Source organism: Bemisia tabaci, chromosome 2, assembly GCF_918797505.1.
Source record: "Bemisia tabaci chromosome 2, PGI_BMITA_v3".
Lineage (NCBI taxonomy): Eukaryota > Metazoa > Arthropoda > Insecta > Hemiptera > Aleyrodidae > Bemisia > Bemisia tabaci.
The window spans coordinates 22,764,097-22,786,394 of record NC_092794.1 but is presented as its reverse complement, the minus strand read 5'-3'; the positions used below and the strand labels follow the sequence as shown (position 1 = coordinate 22,786,394).

Below are 22,298 nucleotides of genomic sequence, written 5' to 3'. Positions count from 1 at the left end.
GCGGTTTTATCTAAAACGTCGGAAAATTTCAAGGAATAATACGCATAATTTTCTATAAAAATACATGTTTAATCCGGGGCAATTCGGCAACTCTCGAATGTTCATACGGCGTTTTTACTTAGCACGGCAGTATAGAATTCCAGCGGAATTCCTGGGAAAAAAGATTGTAATTGCCACAGCTGCCTGCTTTCGCACTTGAGAGGCTTGGCATTTAATTAGCGAATGAGACCCAGTTATTAGTATGATTTTTTCCCCTTTTTTTTGTATTCAGTGGGCATTGTTTACGTGTATTAATAACCAGTGCGGGCAAAGCGGGATTTTTCCTGGAAGTGCGTCAAAGCCACGTTTCTCGCCTCACCACAGCACAGGAACCTCGTCGGACCTCAAAATTATTTCCCCGCCCTGCTGATCGTTACGTCACTGGTTATACTAGTAGTACACATTCGAGTGTTGTTTACTTCGGCCGGGGGAATGTTGTTTTGCGAGTTGTACGTAGAATCAACGGTGGCGGGAAATTTTAATGGAGTTGCGTGTGGTTATGGCGCGAATAATTCGCTAAATCGGATATTGGAGGGGCTCGGGGGACAAGGCGAATAATCGCAGTTTTTGCTATTTCAAGAAATACATGTTTAAAGTTTCAAAATTACATGGAGCCTTATTGCGGAAGGAAAGTTTAAACTCTCTTTTTGATGCTGGATTTTAGTTGTGAATTTTTCACAGAACAGACGGTTTTTTGATATACATTAGTATGGATTTTGAAAAGTAACACGCGTTCAAAATTTCAAAATTACATGGAATTTTACAGCAGAAGACAGTTCAAACTCACTTTTTCAAGCTTTAAAATTGAATTTTGGTTATGGATCTTTCACAAAATATATTTTGAGACCAGTATTAGATGAAATTAGAGTGACATGCTTTGCGATAAATTGATTGATCATTCATTTTAACCTATGGAAAAGGATCGATTAAAAAGGTTCTCGCAACGAACACCTTAATAATCGATTCTTTACCATAGCTTCAAATGGGGAAAGATCCATAATCGAGCATGCACGCCTCGCCACTAGAGCATTCCCATATCCACGTGGACTAATAAAAGCACCGAGAAACAGAATCCTGTAGATTTTGCCCGAGTGTCCCCTCAAAGCAGGTTTGAATGGCAGATCAATTGATATATTGCACAGCATGCCACTCTAATTTCATCTAGTACTGGTCTTAAAATATATTTTGTGAAAGATCCATGACCAAAAGTAAATTTTAAAGCTTGAAAAAGTGAGTTTGAACTTTCTTTTGCCGTAAAGCTCCGTATTTGTTGGAGAGTCAGACAAAATGTGTTCTAAAAAGAAAGAGAGGAATAACTCAATTGCAGCTTGGGGGCTTCCAAGGAAGCCGCTTCCTTCGGCATCATGTATTGGTGCAAAGAAAATGTAAAAACCAAAAAAATTGACCATTTTGTAGCAATTCAGACTTCAAGGGCGGAAAATAGGGAATTTGAAGACTGTCAAAGTTTTCCGGCAATACTGCCACCCTTCGATGCGATTCAGTTTGAACGCTCACAACATCGTTAATAATGCGAATTATTGGACATTTTGACCAAATGTTTTTGAGAGTGTTAAAAAGTGTATGACACCGAAAACTGGAAATTTAATATTTTTTACCCCGAACCGGTTTTTATGTTATACTGAACTATTTGAGTTTCCATCTTAAGTCACATTTTCCCTGACCCCGTCCCGATTAGTTTAACAGACGAGATCCAGTCGACAAAATGTCTAAACAAACTAGTCGACGCTTTTTTTAGAGGGTAACTCGGTTACTGCTCTCCTAGTTAAGACTGCAGTCCCCTGTTAAAAACGATCATCCTGTTACATAGTGGTATCATGTTGGTTAGTGAAACAAAGTACCATGTTGACGCCAAGATGGTATCAACATGGTACCAACTTGTTACCAACTTGTTGCCAACATTGGTCCAATATTTCCTCGGCAATGTTCCATGTTGGTGCCATGATGATATCACGTTGGCGTCAACATGGCACCAAGTTTCACTCACCAGCATGGACGTATGGACGTGTTTAGCGGGGTAACATAGACCGCGTTAAGCAGAAAGGAACCAAACCATATCAGCTATTGCCAAATTTAATTGGGCAATTTAATTGTTTACATGAAACCGGTTGGGCTGATTGCTCTACAAATTTCAGTGATTTTCTGCATAGTAGGAAGCAAATCGACGGTGTAAGTCGGCAATCACATATCTCGTTTGCGGTGTCTGAAAATCTCCGCCTCTATATTATTTTTTTAAAGGAGAACAAATTGACATCATTCCTTGAAGTTTTTGCAGAATTTTCCTCGCACAGAGAAGAAAAATCACGGCAGTTTTATAGAATTGCCGTTGCGTAGTTTTCCGTTTAAAAAATAAAGTATGACAGGAAGTCTGCGACGTCGCAATCCGAGTTATGTGATTGCAGACTTACGCCGTCGAAATTCCTTAAAATGTTCAAAAAATCCGAACACGTGTTTTCCTGTAAAAAGTTACATTGGACTGCATTTTGCAATTTGGAACTGTAAATTCTAGCCCGGTTTAAAAACGACGGATATGCCATTAGTTTCTCTAGGCAAATAAGTGTTTTTCCAGAAGAGCCAGAATTTATAGCTCCAAATTGCAAAATGCAGTCCAATTGGCCAGTTAAAATTGGCAACAGCTGATGTCGCTTGGTTCCTTTTTGCTGACCGCGGCCTATATGGACGTATTTCTGCCAAACGGAGCTATATGCATTATGACGTGAGCCCTGTTATTCATACGTTCTTATGGGTCTCAGGGCTCATGTCTTACTCTGGAGAAAAAATACATTGGATCTTGAGTCCAGACTCTTAAAAACATCGACAAGAAAAAGGACTCTTGATTCAATCAGATTTAAGCTTGAATCAAAAGGAAATCCGCTCAAATTAAGAGGCTTGGTTCTTGATATAAGCTTAAATCTGATTGAATCAAGAGTATTTTTTCTTGTCGATGTTTTTAAGTGTCGGGACTCTGGATCCAATGTGTTTTTTTTCCAGTGTATGCATTATGACGTGAGCCCTGTTATTCATACGTTCTTATGGGTCTCAGGGCTCATGTCTTACTCTGGAGAAAAAATACATTGAATCTAGAGTCCAGACTCTTAAAAACATCGACAAGAAAAAGGACTCTTGATTCAATCAGATTTAAGCTTGAATCAAAAGGAAATCCGCTCAAATTAAGAGGCTTGGTTCTTGATTTAAGCTTAAATCTGATTGAATCAAGAGTATTTTTTCTTGTCGATGATTTTAAGAGTCTGGACTCTACATCCAATGTGTTTTTTTTTCCGGTGTATGACGTGAGCCCTGTTATTTATACATTCTTATGGGTCTCAGGGCTCATGTCACGTCCATATGTAGTTCGCTCTTGTTGGGACATGTGGCGCATGTGGCCGGGTGGCGCGGACGGACGCCGGAAGTGAGAGCGTGGTGCCTTACCTTATTTGAAAATACGAAACGAGGAGACGATCCAGGGTTGGCAAGGGTGAGCGGCTTTTTAAATAAGTAGCGAGCACTCGTTTTAAAAACTCCGGATTTTTTCGTGTCTATCACTTTCACACGCACCCACACTCGGAATAGAGTTCAGCACGGGCCGACTGCCTTTTGGCCTCGGAAATAAACGACTGAGTCGCTCGTACTCGTGCGATTCTTTTCGCGGCTCGGACGACTCGGAAGACCTTCGGTGTTCCCCCTCCCGTCCTGTCGGCGCCGGCTGCCGTGGGCCCGTAGCGCCGCGCCGCCGTCCAGTGGCCAGTATCCAAGTTGGCAACACTGTTTTGCCTACATTTAAATCCATTCAAATTATCGATTTTTGGTCAGGCGGCTGCTTTGCCAGGAATCGATTGTTTTGCATACATTTAAATTTTCAGATTTGCCACAGAATTGAGAAAATGAAGACTGGAAAAAAAAATAACACATTGGATCTAGAGTCCAGACTCTAGAAAACATTGACAAGAAAATGGACTCTTGATTCAATCAGATTTAAGCTTAAATCAAAAGAAAATCCGCTCAAATCAAGCGGCTTGGTTCTTGATTGAAGCAAAAAGTCCGATTGAATCAAGAGTGTTTTTTCTTGTCGATGTTTTTAAGAGTCTGGACTCTGGTTCCAATAAGTTTTTTTTTTCAGTGTACATTAAAATTTTCAGATTTGCCGCAGAATTTGGAAAATGAAATTCCCTGACGTTTCCCTGATTCCCCTGACACATTTTGGTGAAATTCCCTGACAATTGGACGAATTTATGATAAAAGGAACTATGTCGCACACAATCCCTATGCACATAGTTCCTTTTAGCATAAATACGTCCAACTGAAGATATGTCAGATGGTAAATAGACATAATAAGAAATAGCTTTCAGGCATGTCAAATCCATTCTGAAAAGCAAATAAAGGTGACTTGATAAATTTTACCTGACATTTTCGTCATCTTCCCTGACATTTCCCGGGTTTCCCGGTATTCCCTGACTGTGGCAACCCTGTTAAATGGAGGGTAAACCGTGTTGCCAATTTTCAAGAGCTCTGTCGCACAGTGGTTGATTCAATTAGAGAAGTCGGACATGAAATTCTAGACCAAAACTGCAAATTTTGATGTTTATTTCGTCACATTTTAAATTTTAAGGAGTGCTACAAGAAGAAAATTTCCTACAGAAAAATAGAACCTCACAGTTTCGTATAAATGGAGTTACAAGGGTTTAAAGTTTCCAAATTTCGGCCGACCTCGCGTCGCCCCACCGAGTGTCCGAGGGCGGTCCTGGTCGCAGTCGGACGGGCTTATCAATTAACTTTTCGCTGGCCCGGCCCCCCGGCCCCGGTCAACCAGTCCCCTGCGTAACCTTTTAGGTACGACGCAACGGGGGCCCAGGAGGTACCCGCAGGCTATTCCCCGCCCCTTTTTTGTAGACCTAAATTAAAATTTTACAAAAAACCTTCGGTCTCCGAGAGGGCAGACCTACAGTACCTGTATGCGGGAAAGTATTGCCATCCCTGTGCCGCTCTCTGATTGGTTCATCAGTTTAAGGATATCATGGAGGTCCAAAGTTGGATCAATGTAAACAAACCCGACCCAGAGAAATACGTATCAGCTGAGAAATGAATGAAAACCACACTCAAAGGTTAATTTCCGCAAAATTATCCATTAAAGGTCGATCCGAACTCAATTCAGATATTGATGATAAAAAAATTTCTATCGCGTCCAACATCACGTCTAGAACTTAGTAGTACTTTGTCGTCATCTTGTTTGTTTTCGTTGGGCCAAACTAGGAACGGAGGGGCTGGGGTTTGTTTACATTGGTCAAAATTTGGGGCTCCATATGATAGTGGACCAATCAGAGAGCGGCAAGTAAAATACAAATAACCACTCGTGGGGGAATAGTGCAACAAATGCAACAAGCACAGGAAAATGCAACAAACACACCAAATGCAACAACCATTGCAAAATATGTATTCACCTAACACACCTTTTCATCCTGATTCATCCCTGTTTATCTTGATTGATACGGTATGCCGATTTTGAAAATTTAGAGTCTCTCGTGGAATTTTGAGTACACTCAGTGCCTCCACCTCCTAATTGTCCACTAAGTATGAAATGTAAAATTTGAGAAGAAAATTCAAGTTCTCTCGTTGTCTTCGGTCAGCAACTCTTTATTAAATCGCCGCTCTTTAAAACTGCATCGATTAAAAAACAAAATTTTATCGTCAAGAATTCGAATTAAGAACATAAGTAGGGCTACGGCCTCTAAGACTTCATCCAAAAATAGATGTAAAACGCCGTATATGTATGTTAACGCCTTGATACAAGATACAACTATTCGTGCTCGATGGACGCCCGTGTTGCATGTTGCAAGTTGAAGGCGCTCTCAGTTGAGCTAGTCCCTGAATCAATACGCACGTTATGAGGCCGCTCTGCGTCGCTGCCGACCGAATGCATCGTTGAAAATGGTGTTTTTGGCAAGTCGCCTAGAAAATTGCCAAACTTTTGAACAGAATCATTTCGTAATTACATCCAATATGTGCTTCTATTATTATGTGCTTCTTTTATGAAATATGTTTAATACTTACAAAACTTCTTGCACCAGGGGCGGATCCTGCAATTTAGCAACACCGGGTTTCCTCCATTTAAACCTATGTTAAATAATCGATTCTTGTTCGAGACCCTGGCCCTTCCAAGAATCGATACACTTCCAAATATTTAAATTGAGAAAAACAATGTTGCCAATTTTCTGGATCCGTCAGTGTTTTGCACTGTGTCTTTCTCTCATTGCTACGATGTATTAAACGTTCTTCCTCTTTTCCCTTATGAATACCCTTTTTTTTAAAAAAAACGGAAATACCACATTGGTTGACGACTGCGGAAGGACTAAATTCAGATTAATTTGATTCGCGTACAATCAATCCGCGGTTAATTGAGACCCACTTATTACAGTTTAGAGTGCATGGTGGGTATTTGTTGTTATTGAGTTATTGGTTCTTCGTTTATTAATTTTTATGGTTTTTCGACAAGGCATATCGAGCACACCTAGCATTCCTGTCAAGCAGTTGGGATGACACACGCCATATTTCTATGTCATAGCCAAACACGATTAAGACACGGTTCTACGGCTCCGTTAGGTGATTAAAACCCTGGCTAAACTCAAACGACCAATACTGCCGTGCTAAGAAAGAACGCCGTAAAGACATTCGAGAGTTGCCAAATTTCATTGGATACAATTTTTATTTTAGAGTAAACTCATGAGTATTTTTTCTTAACATTTTCAGGAACTTAAGGTGAAATTGGGAGCAACATTGTTTGAACAATTCGAAGAAAAATATTCTTAAGTTTACCGGGGAATTCTGGTTTTATCAATCGAAATTTGGCAACGCCTGAAGGCCCTTACGGCGTTTTTCCTTAGCACGGCAGAATAGTGGGAGGCGGAAGTGGCACTCATCCATTAATGACAGTCTCTGTCTCTCTCCCTCTCCCCCTTCCCTTTCTCTCTCTCTCTCTCTCTCTCTGGCTAGTTCTGTCGCTCATTTTCATTCAAACCTCAAAATGAAGTAAGACGCTAAGTCGGCTCAATTAAAAACGCCGTTTGTTCGAATGTTGCTTGATTTCCCTTTGCAAAAAGTGTATTTTCGAAAGGGACTACACAAATTTTTCTGAGAAATCTTCAAGTGCGAAAGCATAAATGAGGGGCTTGGAGGACACGGCGCATAAGTGCAGTTAAACTACGTGTTTGAAGTTTCGTAACTACGTGGATTCTCATGGCGGAAAGAGAAGTTTAAATGAAAGAGTTTAAACTGACTTTTTGATGTGGAAAAATGGCATATGGGAGCGAATTTTTCACAGAACATGTATTAAGACTAGTTTAACTTGAAACCATTATCATACCTCATTTTTTTTAAAAAAAAAACTGCACTTATACGCTTTGTCCTCCAGGCCCCTCATATTAACGAATTAAAGTCTCTTTAAAATCATTTCTAAATTCATGCCGTGACTAATGACATACTTGGACCAACTTTTGCAGTTAAGAACCCTTGTTTTTTGGCTCACTTTTCAAACATCATATTGGTTTTTCAGTGCAGATGGGTGCTTTTATGAAAGAGCCGAAAAAAATGACTCCTTACCACAGTATTTCATACAGCAGTATATAGGGCGCGATCTACGATGGTTAATCAGCGTGCATCTTTGATAGTGCCTCGGTTAAGGAAACCACCTGGAAACCACGGTACAGTGATAATGATATTTCAGTCATAAAGTCACTCCATTTTTTCGAATTGGTTCCAAACAATGACAATGGCATGACCTCTCTCAACACTGGAAAAAAAAGATCTCTTAGATCCAAAGTCTGTAGACTCTTCAAAAATACAAGAAAAAATACCCTTGATTCAATCGGATTTTGAATCGAGAGCCAAGCCTCTTGATGTGAGCGGATTTCCTTCCATCTCAAGCAAAAATCCGATTGAATCAAGAGTAGTTTTTCTTGTCTAATTTTTTAGGAGTCTGAACTCTGGACCCGAGACACATTTTTCCGGTGAATGTTGCGACGAAGTAGAAAAAACGGCATTTAAGAAAAAACACATTCTTAAGCCTGAAACTGATTATGTTCACAAAGCATGTGAAGGGATCCAATTTTTCAAGAGATCCATCCATCGATTTTTTAACGCCCACCGCAAATAACAAGCATGGACCACTTAGCAATTCAAATTTTTGTTTTTATCATTCAAAAAGTTCAGCAATTTAGTGCTCTTCACACGCTTGATTCGAGGCTGTATCAATGGCGAGGCGTGAATGATCGATTATCGATATCCCCCATTTGAAGCTATGGTATACAGAATCGATTATTAAGGTATTCTATCCCATGTACATCGATCCTATTCCATAGGTTTAAACGGTAGGTCAGTCGATATATCGCAAAGCGCTTTACGTCACTGGCTGTATATGAAAGCTTCGGGCGTGAAAAAAGAAAAAACAAACGGGAAAGTTCTGATACTGTCGTATTAGAAAAGCGCTCAGGTGTTGGTAAATGTATTTAATGAAGAAAGGACGTATAAACTCCGTCGACTTGGCTGGGAAATGGAAATAAAACATCAGTTGATAGCAAACAAAGGTTACCAAGGAAACCGTAAACGCGTATTTTTGTTTCCCGAAAATGAGCTCACCGGGCCGTTGAGCTCATCAGGCGCGTTTTTTTTAGGCTTCATTTGAGTTCAACGATCAATTTCGATAAGAATTACTCTACCGCTAAGAAATTTTCTTATAGACAAACGATCGAAACTACCTGCGCATTACGTTGAAAGCATAAAATACAGTTTTCACAGCTTTATTTATTTTAAAAATGGACCCCCCCCCCCCAAAAAAGCCTACACATCGATGAGCTGGTGCGCCATTTAAACGCATTAGCACTGGTATACTAGTACTCACAATCAGAGGCAAGTCGAAATCAAAAAGCGCTGCCTATCGGCTGAGCGCTTATTATATACAATGCGACCGCGGATTGATGAGGCGGCCGAGAAGGAATCGCGGTATGTGATTTGATGGTGATTCTGCTACCTCTCATTCATCATGTCGATGTTTTGAGAGCTGTTTGTTTTGTTCGGAGGCACAGTGACATCGTTTTCGCCACGATTCTTACGTCGGCGTCAACATCCTGTCCTGTTTCTGATCGATTTTCCTCCTCAACTTCTCGCAAAATGGCCTGAGTGTAAAGTCCTGTTCGTTGGACCTTAATTGAGGGTCATTTAGCGGAACATATCTATTTACAGTTTGGAAAAATGACTTGTCCGAAGTGGGTTGCTGTTTTTAACAAGTGTTCGGCCATGGCGGAAAAGAAAGCCGTATGAGCACTCAAATGTTGCCAAACTTCCGAATAAAGTTTTAAATTTTAGAAAAGTTAGGAATATTCGGACTACATTTTGCTAAATTCCGGCCCGGTTTAAAAACAACGTATGTGCATAGTTTCCCTGTGCACATTAGTGTTTTTTCAGATGAGCCAGAATTCATAGGTCCAAATTGCAAAATGAAGTCCATTCCTCCTTCATTGAAAAAAATTCCGGCTGCGAAAGCCGTCTTACGGACTACATAGACATACCGTCCGTTCCGGGTTCACAGGCCGAAAGTTCCAGGTGCGGCCACTAAACCCGAAGCAGTCGAAGGCGCGGCTCCAACATCCAAAACTTTCCACCTCTGAGCCCGGAACGGACGGTCTATTTAGCCCGTGACTTTTCCTTCAGTGTTGAAATTTTTAGGGACGCCAGTTTAAATTGAGTGACGCTCTAGGCAAATTACTAATTTAATACTGCCGTGCTAAGGAAGAACGCCGTATGAACGTTCGAGAGCTGCCAAATTTCCTTTAGTAAAATGTTCATTTTTGAGGAAAATTATGGATTTTTTCCTTGAAATTATCATATACTTTAGATCAAGTTACAAACAAAATTATCTGAGAAATTGGCGAGCAAATATTCAAAAATTTTCCTGAAAATTAGTGATTTTCCAGAGGAAATTTGGCAACGCCTGATGGCTCGCACGGCGTTTTTCCTTAGCACCGCAGAATATTTGAGGTGCTGGGTGCAAAAAGAGTATTTTCTGTTTGCGGTGTTTTAGAATCTCTACAGCTAAATTATATTTTAACTAAACTATAAACATATTACATTAACTTATATTTTAACTAAACTTTCAGCTAAACTATATGGGATGAAATTTTTAGTTTACAGCATTGTGAAATCTTTAAGGAAACTCAAGAAAAGTTTTAACGAATCCGTGCATTTGCTTTGATTATATTGAATGAACCGTTGACGGATATCCTGAGAGACCGAAACCAAGAAATGCCCTTTCTGCACCCAGCGCTTCAATTGCAATATTCGTTGTTTTTTTTCAAACCAGATGGCGAAAAAGTTCTAGACGTGATTTTAGATGTGATAGAAATTTTTTTACATACAACTTCTGAGTTTAGTTCGGATCGAACTTGGATGGATATTTCTGTCGAAAATTAACCTTTGATTGTTATTATAATTCATTTCTTAGCCGATAATACGTGTTCCTTTGGGTCAGGTTTGTTTACATTGGGCAAACTTTGGAGCTCTATCAAAAAGCTGGAGCCCCAGCTCGATTTATTTTACTTGCACACAATGAGTCAGTTGCACTGGTCACAGAATCGTGTTTAGATGCTTGATTCTTGTAGAATAGCTAAAAATAAGAAGATCTATGCGAAAAACAACCGTCTACGTAGAATATTAACCGAGTTATCGTCCTTTGAAAAATCGGGTTTTTGACGTCATCCACCGCGGTAGTGCGAGTGCATGGGTATGTACTACCGTGGCGGATGACGTCATAAAGCGAGTTTTTCAAGGCGCGATATCTCGGTTAATATTCAACGTAGAAAGTTGCTGTTGGGACGGATCCTCTTATTATTAGCTGATCTGCAAGAACAAAGCATCAAAACACGATTTTGTGACCAGCGCAACTGACCCATTGACTGCTGATGAACAAATCGACGATCGGTGGAACTCCCAAACCACGTATCTTGTTTGTGGTGTTTAAAAGGTCCGCTCCCATTTTATTTTTCCATAAGAGGCCAAATTGACATCATACCTTGAAGTTTTCGCAGAACGTAACTTCGCAGGGAACTGAGAAATCTGGGAAGTTTTTTTTAGGATTGGCGTTCATTAGCTTTCCATATGAAAATACAGGATGACAAAAAGTCCGCGAGGTCGCAAACCGGAATACGTGGGTTGGGAGTTTCGCCGTCTAAATACAATTTCGAGTAAGAATTTGAATATTGTCCAGGGAAAAGGAATTGAGGGGTCATTCATAAAATACGTATTGTTTAAAATCAAATTTTATCACTTCTCTTCCCCTCATAACGCATCCGTAACGCAGGTCTGTACCTCACTCAATCAGGGAAAGCTTGGTCCGACCCTTCCTCCCTTAAATTAGCGTTTTGGGATGAAACTTTCCTTAAATATATGTCACCTCTATTTATCATCTTGAATCTCCGAGGAATCAGAATTTGAGTAACGCAGGCAATAAACCTCTCCTTAGATTGTATCGTATTTAATGAACAGCCCCTGAGAATTTAAGAATTTTTTAGGCAGGTTCTTTTAAAGCCATTTCAAACCTGTCAAAAAATGAAGGCAACATAATTTGCTCCGAACGTGCGGACGGTAGCTCTGGCTGGTTATGCACGCCCTCTTACATGTATGAATAATATCAAAAATGTGAAGTTGTATGTACGTCAGAATTCTAGAATTTGACGCCAAAATTCAAGATATATTTCTGACGCTTATTTAAAAAGATATTCTAAAACTTACGACCATAGCAGTGTCATTGGCATGCGGGTATTGAGTGGATTTCTTACCTGCAACAAAAAATAAATTATCATTAAAAAAATTTACGACAGGAATAAAAAATCAAGAGTATGTAACAAACATAAATGCTTTTTTTACCAAAGGCTATTTTAGCACCAATGATTTGACCAACCAATGGATTGATCAATTTCCGTTGACTGCCTCGAAAGGGGTTATTAGATAGTATCCGATTTGGTCTAAACTGTATCAAAATCAATTTTAAAATTGTCGATGGATATTAGTTTATATTGCTCGAAGAAGTGTACCTTTCTTAGCGGTATTTGAACGCCATCCCAAAATTTGCGGAAGCCACTCAGAGGATGTCCAGGAAATATTTAAGGGAGTAAAGTTTCAAAAGAAATCAAGGCTGCTCCAGTTTTACAGCGGGCATATTATTGAAACGGATAGACAAAGCAAGACATAGGAGACAGAGGATAAAGGAGCGATCCTTGGGGTGGAGCGTTTTTCCACTTTTTTCGAAATCGCGAAACGGGTAGGGCGGAAAAGTTGCTCCTTAGAAAACTATTGGACACGTGTTTTTTCTTTTTCCGAAATTCCGACTCCTTCCGTTGCCCCCAAGCCTTCAAAGTTGCGATTTTTTCGGAAAATCGTGTTTTTTCAGAGTAAATCTCGATATTGAAGCGTCTCTGGGGTAAAGATGACTAAATATTCTGGTAGCATAGTACCACTAAGACCTAAAGAGCTTAATTTGAGAAGGCACATTGTTGCCAACTTTCAAAAATTTACGGAAATAACACCATTTCTGGTAATTTTTTAAAATCTTCGAAAATTCGGTGCCCCGCCAGAAAAACAGCCGAACGGAGAAGTGTGACCTCGCCGTAAGACTTTTCGGTGGTATTTTTGCACGTAGACTTCATTTTGGTGTACAAAATTTTCAAAAAATTACTTCTAAGACCATCAAGACAAGGAAAATAGGGGTAAAATTGTGTTTTTTCCATGAAAACTTGCACTCAAACTGCCCGCAATCGATCTGAATACCTATCACATTCATTTACATAGGTAGCCTTAGGCTCAACTCTCCAAGTTCTGAGAAAAATCGAGAATGGTTATAGACATTTAACAATGTTAAATTCCTAAGGTATAATAATGAAGATAGTTAGTTAGTTAGTATAATTTTAAGACATTCAGCGTCTCAGGCTATTAACGTCTTTACAGATAATGTTGAAAATGGGAGTATAAACGAAAATTTAGATTTTTAAATTAAGAGAGGTGAAGAGTTTTAGAATTTTGGTGGTAATAAACCTCTCTCTCTCTCTTTCTCCTGAAACAGTGAAACTCCTCTTCAGTGAAACATTTTTCGCAGCATGTGACACTAACTTGGCGGCCCAGCAATGGTGGTTCAGTCATGTTTGCACTATTTTAATCGATCATTTCTGTGTAGTGATTGGCGTTGAAATTGATCGGTAGAACCAAAAACGTTCTGATGGCTGTAGTTTTTTTCTGTCTGGCTTGCAGTATTTCTTTCAGGGCTCTCTTTTTGATATGTGGGCTCTCATCCACGAGCATGGCCAACAGAGTATTTTCGCAATGAGCATAATAACCATTTCTCTCTATCACAGGTTTTACTTTTTCTTGAAGGTTGGTTGAAAGAGTTTTTATAGGTTGTACATATCGAGGGTGCAAAAGTCGGCAATCACATATCTCGTTTGCGGTGTTCTTTCGTGAGAGGAACGACGTGCTGAGCTATATACCCGAGTAATAAACTTTTGAATATTCGATGAAATTCGATTCACAAGTTCTCCAGAGACTCAATAGAAAATTTTTGCTTCATAGAGTAGAAATTCGGCAACGTGCGGCGTCTCTCTTTATAACACTGCAGTTTAACCCTAGTCTGCCTGAGCCTCTGAACCAACGAGAAAGCCTGAGCGGGGTCAATTTGACCCCAGTTGAAAATCAATTAGTTAGCTATGTTTTTTTCATGTTTTTAGTTAATATCAGTGCACTAACCTTACAGGCCTTAACCATAAAGCATATCTAAGTTTTAAAAAAAACACGGCGCAGGGTATGCAACCATTTTATCATACACATGTTGCCATGTTGTTCTTAGCATGAGAAAAAAAAATCATAGGGCTACTAAATACTGAAAACGAAAAAAATCTGAAAAATTTTGTTTGTTTTATAAGTTTCAGAGAAAAATGAATACACCTTCAAAGTAAGCTTTTGTGATGCTAAATGGTAAAATATATGTTATAAGGATATCTGACCCCGCTCAGGCTTTCTGGGGGTACTCGTGAATTTTTTGATCTCTCATGCAATTTTTTTTTTTTCCCCTTCAAAATCGTGTTCCTAGATGTTTTTGTAGAGCTATTTGTGAAGGACAAAAAATTTCGTGCATACCACGAGAAATGGCAAAGAGTTGAAACTCCCGTGGGGTCAATCTGACCCCACTCAGGCAGACTAGGGTTAAGAGCGATTGATAAAGCGAGAGCTTAATCTCTAAAGCAGCCGAGATCAATAAAGACAATACTCATGAAATATCGTTCATTCCTGCTAGGTGCGGGGGGTTTCCAGTGTTCGTCCATGGCGGAAGTGTGAAAAATGATAACGTACTCATCAACATTTTTGGTAGTATTTTATACAGTTTTCTATGACAAAAGGGCCGAACATTAACGGACAAATACCTAACCAAAAGGGTAACTGACCTAACCAACAGTTTATGGGTGCGATGTCTGAATATAATGCGTGACTAAAATTTTAAGAGGCAAAATAAGTCATTTCCCTGACGTAATGAGCTTTTTTCAGCTGAACGAAAGATAGTCAAGAAAACTGTTTTCTCTGCTGTAGTAAATCAAATTTCCCCTGGGGCGATTGACCGATCGCGATTGAAGCATCGATGAGACTTTTGATGTTCAATGGATGTGCTGGCTGCGTAAAAAAAAGAAGAAGAAAAGAGCATTCTTATTTTTTGCGTATTTCTGAACGAAGGCCTGTCTGCAATGACGTTAAGAGTGAAACTACGAATAAGATACCACCGCGTGTCCTTAAATGCGGATGGGCTGTCTAGTGCGATGACAATCGATTTGCAATCGACTTCGGACGTCATTCAACTACGTCTATTTCGTAATTTTTCGTTTTTCATCGCTGCCCTGTTAGATCTTGTATTTATTCATTCAGTCTATGTCATTGCAAATTGCCAGTTTTTTGCATTTTGAGCTCCGCGAGTCTTGTTTGACGTAAACACCAGGATCGGTTTTTTACGGCTGCGGCAGAGCTCAACTTGCCACGTGAGTCGTCAAGGCGTGCTGTGAAAAAACGTCTCATAAACTTCTGGACGTCGCAAATTTTTTCCTAATGGTATATATGGAGTCTGAGAAATTTTGGATTTCTTCCCTAGAATTTTTCAGAGCGTCTTATCCGCAATAAATTGAAACTAACGAGCCCAAGCGTTTCAAGAAATGTCATTCATACCTTCTCAAGGAAATAAATACATATATTAAATCGAGATTAATTTGGAAACAATCGAGTGTTCATACGTGGTTCTTCCTCCGCACGGCGAACTATTTTGATGAAGTCGTAAAATCTTCTCGCACGCTGGAGAGATAAACGTACCGTACTGGGTTGCGTATTTACATGATTAGTTGTTGTTGTTTTTGTGGATAATGTTTCTTTCGGTGGTTTTCCTCGCTTTTCAGCGACATCATTTTCAATTTTATACGAGGCACATGAGAAAATAACTGAGTAGGTATCGTTTAACTACATTGCAAAGCCATCGGCTGAAGCAAGTACCTACTCAGAATGAATTAAGGGGAATAAAACTATGGAGATGTTGCATGTGTGAGGAATTTGCGATTTGACTACTGATTCTTACGTAAAAGTTCGCGAGAAACACGATGGTACCACTGTTTTTCTCTGAAATCAACTCCCAAGCTCAAAAAAAGCTCTCAAGTTGAGGCCAAAATGGAGAGGATATCCCACGCTATCCTGAGAGTCCACCTCTACATCAAAACAAACTCTCCATGCAAAGATAGGGAGCAAATACATTATCAGGGTTGCCGTGTTTTCAGTTTTGGAGTCCCCAAATTAAGTGACAGCCCTGTCAGTGTATTTGCTCCCTATCTTTGCATGGAGAGTTTGTCTTGATGTAGAGGTGGACTCTCAGGGTAGGGTGGGATAGCCCCTCCATTTTGGCCTCAAGTTGAGAGCTTTTTTTGAGCTTGGGAGTTGATTTCAGAGAAAACCAGTGGCACCATCGAGTTTCTCACGAACTTTTACAAGAGAATCAACAGTCAAATCGCTAATTCCTCACACATGCAGCATCTCCATTGAATGATAAATGTACTCGATGAAGATTAAGAGTGTTCACTGCAGTTCACGTATTTCGAACCAGAATTGGAGCACGGCTCGTCTGAACCAACTTGAAATGAAAAGTCGATGACCACAAAAAGTCTCTTCAGGAGCTTGAAGTAGGATGCAAGTACTGTCATTTAAGCCAGAAACGAAAATAATCTGTCGGGCTCTTCGAAAATAAAAACAATTTTCATGTACACATACGTGGTTTTTTCAAAAAATTAAGTTTCTCTAATTTTCAGGGAGGATAATAGCGACGAAAAAGTTAATATTACAACATCATATGGCTTTTCAAGATTTTAGCTTTCTAACGAGCTATAGATTTTCATTTTAGTACCACTCGCTTGCGAGATAATCGATTTTTACCGAGACAACTTCATTTCGCTGCGGGTCCACCGATGTCGGTGGACCCTAGGGTGTCTCACTTTGAGGGTCACCTCCGAATTTTAATGACGGTACCCTCTATATCATTGACCTCACTTATAAAAATAAGATTTCACTAAAGAAAAAAACCAAAAAAGTTTTTTAAAGGTTGCACAAGGCCAAAAACCGCCCCCCGGCCTTGGGCCAAATTCTGCATTTTGCCCATTTTAACTAATCAATTTCACAACATTAGAATTGAGCTTGAGCCTCAAATATTTCACAGTGAGAGCGTATGTTAGGGCACTTTAAAGAAAAATTATTGTTGACGTCATTATGTGTTCCAGTTTTTTGCTATACACCCTCAAAATTGGCTAAAAACGCAAGAATTTCAAGATTTTGTATTTTTGTCGTACGACGATTCTTTCGGCTGACAAAGTTAAATTAAACTCAAAACGTACCATTAATTGCATCTTAATATAGATTTTGACCAAAATTCATACTTCACTTTATTTAACCCCCCCCCCCTTATTTTTAACCGTAAATTCAGTGGTTCCTAAGTCGCGATCGGTGCATGGGATTCTTTCTTCTTTTTTCCATTAAAGATTATATTTTTATTCTTATTCTTACACTTAAAATGTCGACTTAATGTTTCATTAAAGTCGTACTTACTTATAAAAATGGGAGAATATGAATAAAAATATATAATTTGAGATGTTGAGAAATAAAGTCACTATAAATGGTAAAGTTTGAGAACTTCTACAGCCTGTGTTTCCTTGGTTGCAGCAGTGGTAATTGAAGGAGTTTTTAATCCTGAGCGTTGAGAGAAGTTATATAGGTATAAATATAACCATCAATGTAAGTCTTGCATTGAGTGTTATTGGAAGTTCAGAGCAAATTATTCAGAAACTGGTGAATAAAGCTAACATACATCTTGGTTCATGACAGCTCAGTGTCTTCCTTGAGATTTAACTTAATTTATTGCATTTATTTTTAAGGCGTGTACAAATGGCTCAATTAAAGAAGTGTGCAACTTTCAAAAAGAAACTTTTCAATCAGTGCTATATTGCTGAGAGAAAACATTTATACTCAGAATAAAGAAAATTAATTCTGATTCTGGAAATATTTCAATCTTAGCTGTTCTTTAGGAAAGACTACTACAGTTCTGATCAATAAAATCAACCACGCTTTGGACGATAAACATCGGTATTTTTTAAGTTGACTGATTATTAGCAAAATTAGATTCAATTACAAAATGATTCCTATTTACCGATGTGAAGATTTCTTTGTTGATTGCCTATTTCAAAATATTCAACGCTGCATTTGACCAGCAGCAGCGCACCCTACGGTGCGTACTGATTCAGAAGCCCGTTAAACTGAGGGTTCCTTTGAGTCGCAACATGGTGCTTGGACATCCATAGAGCACATACATATAGTCGTATCAAGGCATTATACTCCATCAACGGCATATGACATCTATCGACACTCACGAGAGGATGAAGAGCCACGTTTGTTGACAACCTGCTATCAAAAAATAACGCGAATGTAAACAAATCGAAACTTCACTCCCATTGGTTCCCGCCAATTTCGAGCCGCGCTCGGAAAAATATACAAATTGACGCGCCAAAATTCAAATAAGCGGGGAGTACTCCAGTTGAGCGCACACGAGAATCGGCACAGTACCAAGCTCCTTTCTCGGTCCTTCTAGGTCGTACGAAGTCAAATTCCGGCAAAGTGAAGGAAAGGGTGGTATGGTATGGTATCCTAGGAAATTGACATCAAGGATTTAGAATTTCATTGTCAGGGACCTTCAGTGAGTTCCTTCGGGAAGTTTAGGGAGGCGGGCTGCACCTAAAATTCGGGGTTTCCGTCAGGATTTTGAAATTTCATCATCAAAATGAAAAATCATGATGAGATTTTTGAATTTGTACCAGCAATGTAAGAAACCACCGATTCTGAAGAAACTCCGAACCTCCCCCCCCCCCCCCTCAGCCCCGAAAATAGTTCTGATGTAATTAAGTCGCAATTCGGTCAGAGACCCCGACTTTTAAGATCATGACCTTCCCCCTTTACCCTCCCCTAAGGTTATGGGGGGTTTCGGGACCATGAAACTCGGATTCTTTGGGATCGATTTCCAAATCAACCTGAGTCACTGACCTCGCACGATTTAAAACACACTGGAAAAAAAAAACCACATCGGATCCAGAGTCCAGACTCTTGAAAACATTGGCAAGCAAAAATACTCTTGATTCAATCAGATTTAAGCTTAAATCAAAAGGAAATCCGCTCAAATTAAGAAGCTAGGTTCTTGATTTAAGTAAAAATCCGATTGAATCAAGAGTATTTTTTCTTTTCGATGTTTTTAAAAGTCTGGACTCTAGATCCAATGTGTTTTTTTTCCCAGTGCAACCTAGAAAAAAGCCTGGCACTGGAAGTCTGAAACACCCTGTATATCGCCCGCGAGGAATCCGCGTTGATAACCCGCGCGAAATTGAAGACACCCGGATAGATTCGGCAGCGAGAGCGTGGACAGAATAGCGGCGGGGGGTCGCGTATCGTTTCTCTGTGGGCCAAACTGCGGGGCGCTTCATTTGGATGTATCAACGCCAAATGCAAATCATCTAGAGCCGCCGCGCCGCGCGCTTCATCGCAATGGCAATGCATCCGAGTGAACCTCGACAAAAGGGACCGATAACGCGCCCGGATTTCCAACCCGAGGACCACCCGCTCTTAATGCTCCGTTCCCGATAAAGTCCTTCATTGTGACGTCATCGGAAAGCGTAGAAACTCCGTCGACCGATCACAAGAAATTGACAATGTTGATTCAATCCGTTGAAATGCATAGAGAAAGAAAAAATAGGTGTCCGCATCTTGAGATTTGTTTACCCTGTGACGTACACTGGAAAAAAAAAACACATTGGATCTAGATTCCAAACTCTTAAAAACATCGAAAAGAAAAAATACTCTTGATTCAATTAGGTTTGAGCTTAAATCAAGAGCCAAGCCTCTTAATTTGAGCGGATTTCCTTTTAATTTAAGCTTAAATCTGATCGAATCAAGAGTTCTTTTTCTTGTCAATGTTTTCGAGAGTCTGCAGGACTCTAGATCCAATGTGTTTTTTTTCCCAGTGTAGGTCGGTACAATCTGGCCAACGAAATCCGGAATTCGAAGTATGAAAAACGGATCATAATGTGTCATTTTTTTTGCTTAAATCAACTCAAGATATAATTTCAAGCACTTTTTTTAGAAAGACTTTTTCCCATAAATTACACAATTTCCAAGAAAATCGACCATAAAAGTCGCTGTGCCGACCTACGTCATCAAAAAAATTCCAAAATGCCCGAAATGCAAACACCTCCTTTTTTTTCTCTGTGGTTGGAATGAGTTGATCTGTTACGACCTAAGTGCAAAACCCGTCAGGTATCGTCAGTAAAGTACTTGAAGCTCTTTCGAAACTTCTTACGCTTAAAGAAGAGCATAGCGCTAATTTTTTTTAGCCGTGGAAAGGTAGGGATTAGAGTCATCAGGGTCGAAAAATTAGAAATTTAGCGTTATGTATCTAATGAGCGGCCCACACTTAATCCAGTGTGATTTTTTTTATGAAAAAAAAGACGGTGCCGTGTGGAATGTCTAGGTTTCACTTTCGAGACTACTTCGTTTAAAATATTACGGAAAAAATAATACGAAGCTGTTGCAAATTTTGGATGCTATGGACATTTCCAATTAATTTTGTTAATGCCACAATTAATTACGATAGTGCTCATAGTTAATTGTGGCACTAAGTACCCTAATAAATTAGGTTACTAACCCAGATATCGCGGTGCTACCACAATTCAGTGAAAATGTCCGTATCATCCAACAAATAAGGGTAGTATCACAATTTAAGGGGATAACCCTTTGACAATTTTTTTCTGCGGTTCCATCGAGACATTTAGACACTTGATACTTTAAGTTTTCAGTTTTGTTTTTTTTTTTTTTTTAAAACAATGCTTGGTCCCTCCTCCTGTTTCAATTTCTAACTAATAATACCATTCCCAAAATACTGTGTGTGAATGGGTTTTTTCTTTTTTTACCCTCTCGATCTAGATATGACTTATTCCATCCATGTATAACAGCAAAATCAATTGGCGCAACGCAGCGCGCGTATTGATTCAGGGCCGACCAAACTGAAAGCGCCTTCAATTTTCAACATGCAACACGGACATTATAGAGCGCGAATAGTTGCATCAAGGCGCTATCATCCATCATCGGCTTTATACGTCTATTTTTGGATCACGTCTTTGACACCTTAGCTCTGTTTACATTCGTAATTCGACCACTTAGTAATCATATCTGCTTTTCTAATTAATACCATAATTTAAAAGCAGCACTTTTGAAAATTAAGTATTTAGCTATGATTATTTTTTGAAAAGAGTAAGGTCCAGGGCAAGAATTTGTGTAAACATTAAACACATGACCGAAGGATACATCCACGGCAGTGAAAATCACTGCAACTTTAAAATACCACTTAGTCTTCATGATTATCCTCTTGATTTATGGAAAATGCATTGAAGAGACTATGTAAAATTTATTTACGCCGGCACGTGGTGATGGTGCGTACATCAAAAACTTTCCATATTCATGATTTTTTAATATTGGAAAAGTTAAAAACTTGGTTTAGTACGGAAAAAACCAGGACTCTAGTAAAAGACGGAGGCAGTGATCGACCTGACATTTTTTATTTAAAAGTATGATTTGCTAATTTTGAAAAAGAAAAAGAAATAAAAAAAATGATTCTCATCAACAGGATAAATTATCTCCTTAAATTATTCTTTCATTATTGTTCTTTCATGTTCATACATAGAGGAATATTATTGCTTGCCTAATGTCTGCGCCTTAATCCACATACATTTGCGAAATCAGGAAAGTGCCTTAAATAAGGAATTATATTCTTTTCTTATACTTTTACGGAAGAACGTCCCAAGAGCATTGAATGAAAGGTTGCGAAATTACCCCAGATGAAAGTTTAGAGAGAAAAGAGAGAATCCCTGTCCCCAAATCCTCTCAAAAAAATTAAATTTTTTCCTTATCAACCTAGAATTTGCCCTTCTTTCTTTTCATACATAAAGGCGAACGAGATTGGGCCGTATTCCTAAGAAAAGTTCATGAATATTCTTCCTCAAACTTTTCAGAGAGCCAACATTGAAATGCATTCTCTGAAATATTCCAAGATATAAATCCACAGGATCTTAAGGCAGTTTATATTTTATCATAGGAAATTTTGGCGAGGCACGATGGTACTTACGGCGTTTTTCCCTGGGACGCGACAATCTTGTCGAATGCCAACTGGACATATTTCTGCGAAACAGACCTATGTGCATTATGACGTGAGTCCTGTTATGCACATATTCTTATGGGTCACAGGGCTCATGATTAATGCACTTAGTTCCGTTTGGCAGAAATACGTCCGTCTTAACTTTCAAGTGGGGTCATAAAGGGATCCGGGAAACAATCAAAGCGCGCGTCTCTCTCTCCAAGTTCAAGTGATAGCGACAAGTGCCCTACTCCTGCGTCTAGCGTCTTCTCTTCACTCTCGATATCTGCATTCATACGCTTCAGGTCCTCGAGGCCTTTAATCCTACCCCCTCTTGCCAAGTTGAATTGATAATACGAAACGCAGAGGACAAGCGACCGAGAGAGCATTTCCTAACGCCAAAGTGGAACCTCTCCCAGAAAAATGCAGCCACACAGAGGAAAATCTATGACCAGTGTTCGAAACTCACAGG

General features: G+C 39.4%; 2 protein-coding genes across 3 annotated transcripts in view; one reads left to right on the top strand and one right to left on the bottom strand.

The window, feature by feature from the left end:
* The window catches only part of LOC109043589 (calcium/calmodulin-dependent protein kinase kinase 1), a 168,063-nt gene extending 164,390 nt beyond the window's left edge, over positions 1-3,673 (bottom strand). The window contains exon 1 of the mRNA XM_019060846.2: positions 3,487-3,673. The gene's annotated coding sequence lies outside the window, so the exon portion shown is untranslated. The remainder of the gene's footprint in view (positions 1-3,486) is intronic.
* LOC109043588 (uncharacterized) overlaps positions 1-22,298 on the top strand; it is an 85,153-nt gene that overhangs the window by 55,039 nt on the left and 7,816 nt on the right. The gene's annotated exons all lie outside the window — the stretch shown is intronic.